Below are 2,498 nucleotides of genomic sequence, written 5' to 3'. Positions count from 1 at the left end.
TAATGTACACCACAGTGTTTATAATTAACAATACCATATAGTATTTTTGAAAGTGCCTAAAAGAGTACATCCTAAATGTTCTCACCACTAACAACAAAAAATGGTAATTTTCCCCCCAGTTTAGCCATTTTAATAGGTACATAATGGTATCTCACTGTTTCATTTTTGTTTGTTTGTTTGTTTGTTTGTTTTTTTGCTCTACTGCATAAATTTTCAGAGCCTTTAATATGCCAATATGGTCTTTCTCTTCATATATATATATTTTTTATATATATATATATATAATATATATATATACAGAGAGAGAGAGAGAGAGGGAGAGAGAGAGAAGGAGAGGGAGAGAGAGGGAGAGAGAGAGAGAATAGTTATGTTATGGAAGGGTGATACTCAAAATATTTAACGACTGGTATGGCATAAGCTCCAACCAACCAATCCAAGCAGTTTGGGCCTTAGCCAAAAACTGCTGGTACCACTGTACCCTGGAGAATGGGCTCAGGCTGAATATCAGCCCATGCAGTAGGCATTGTTTCCCAAAAGTTTTGCCCAAAGAACTCTACTTTATGTGGCATCTCATAGAACTGGTGAGAAATACTCTGGCCAATGCTGGAACCTCATCTTTCTAGGGATGGGCTGGGACTCATGACTCTGGCCACGGGGGTGCAGGACAGGGTCAGCTCTGGCAGAGACTCTGGTAGCACCGGTTGAAAGATGTGACCACAGCTGCAACAGAAACAGATTTCAAAAGACAGATGTCCCTCTGTCCCAGCTGCTCCGGGGACTCTGTCCCTGGTGGGTCCAGGTGATGTTTATGGCCAAAGCTCTTCTCACAGCACAGGCACGGGAAGGGCTTCTCCCCGGTGTGCGTCAGCCAGTGTCTCACCAGGTGGTGCCGTCGGCCAAAGCTCTTCCCACACTCAGTGCACACGTGGCACTTTGGCACTGGTGGAGCGCGCTGCTGCTTCCGAGCCCCAGGGCTCTCTCCAACCTCTTGGCCTTTGCAGGACTTGCCTTCTGTGTGTACTCTCTGGTGGCTGGCCGGACGGGAGTTGCATCAGAAATTGTTGCCACACTCAGAGCACTTGCTGGGTTTGTCATGTAGGTGGGTTTTCTGGTGTCAGATCAGGTGATGTCTTCTCCCAAAGCTCTTCTCACACTTGAGGCAGCTGTAGGGCCTCTCCCCAGTGTGTGTTTGCTGGTGCCTGGCAAGGTGGGAGCCCCACACAAACTGTTTCCCACACTGGGGGCATGTGTGCGGTCTTAACAGGGGATCCATTTCTGTGCTACACAGAAGGTTTGAGAAGCTATCTTCCTGAAGAAACGGTGGGCCAAGGAGCATGCCTGTGGAGCTCCCGGGCATGGAATCCCAGCTCTCATCCTGCTCTGGGTTTCAGAGAACGGTATCTTCAGACACACTAGATAATGTTCTGGGAGGTTCTGCTTCTAGTTCAGGGGTACCCCCTTTGTGCTCACTTCCATCTCCTGTATATGTGACCTTCAGAATGTCCCTCTCTTCTAAGTCCTGGGGGTCAGGAACCCATTGTTCTTCTCCTCCTTCTAGTTGAGAAAGCATATGCAGTTTGGGGATTGGAAATCTTAGAGAGACCACTATCCCACAGTTTCCCTGCATGACGTATTCTCCATAAAAGTCTGTCTGCGAAGGGTCCAGGCTCTGCCACTCCTCCTGAGAGAAACACAGTGACACAGACTTGATGGTTACCAGGCCCTGTGATCCAGCTGCAAGGAGTGCAGCTGCCATCTCCCAATCTCCAGGGCTCCCTTCCTGGGAAATGGCAAGAACCCAGGGAGCCGACTGAGCCTTCTCCTGAAGCGACTATGGCTCCTCTTCAAGGTCACAGCACAGGTGCTCCAGGGGCCCTGGCGCTGTTCTCCATGGCCCCTCTTCCTGGCTTCCCCTTTCCACCTGGGGCTCTGCTCAATCCAGCTGAACACTCATTGACTCCCATCCTGTCCCCAGGGCTGCTGTCTGTTCTGAAAGCATTTTTGCTACAAACCCAAATTGTGACTTTTAACATGTAAAGCATGGATTCCCCCTATTCACCAGATGTCTTCCTCATTCTCTAGCTCCGTTTGAAAGTCCTCCTTCAGGACTTTACCTCTAGGTAAATATCTGGACACCTGAGACCCACTTCTCCATCTCTCCAGCAGCAGAGTCCCTTGATAGGAAGCCTCTTTCGCAGGCCAGATGTGAGCCTCTCCAGACCACTGACAGAAAACCCCGGTCGTCTTGACCTGAGGCCCGGTGCCTCCCTCCCGGGCGCTGCCTGCCCCTCCCCTCTGCCCTCGCTTCCTCAGAGCCCGCGCTGTTTTGTTTTTTTTTAACATCTTTATTAGAGTATAATTACTTACAGTGTTGTGTTAGTTGCTGCTGTATAACAAAGTGAGTCAACTATACATATACATATATCCCCATATCTCCTCCCTCTTGCGTCTCCCTCCCATCCTCCCTATCCCAACCCTCTAGGGGGTCACAAAGCACG

The 2,498-nt window shown here is 49.5% G+C and overlaps 1 pseudogene across 1 annotated transcript; it reads right to left on the bottom strand.

The window, feature by feature from the left end:
* Positions 1-738: 738 nt before the first annotated feature.
* Positions 739-1,999, bottom strand: LOC307060099 (zinc finger protein 641-like; annotated as a pseudogene). Its single transcript has one exon. The product of its transcript is annotated as a zinc finger protein 641-like (transcript).
* Between the last annotated feature and the right edge of the window lie 499 nt (positions 2,000-2,498).

The sequence above is a fragment of the Hyperoodon ampullatus genome (assembly GCF_949752795.1).
Source record: "Hyperoodon ampullatus genome assembly, chromosome: 11".
Classification (NCBI taxonomy): domain Eukaryota; kingdom Metazoa; phylum Chordata; class Mammalia; order Artiodactyla; family Ziphiidae; genus Hyperoodon; species Hyperoodon ampullatus.
Note: the sequence above shows the minus strand (reverse complement) of the source record. Positions and strands in the feature narration are given on the sequence as shown.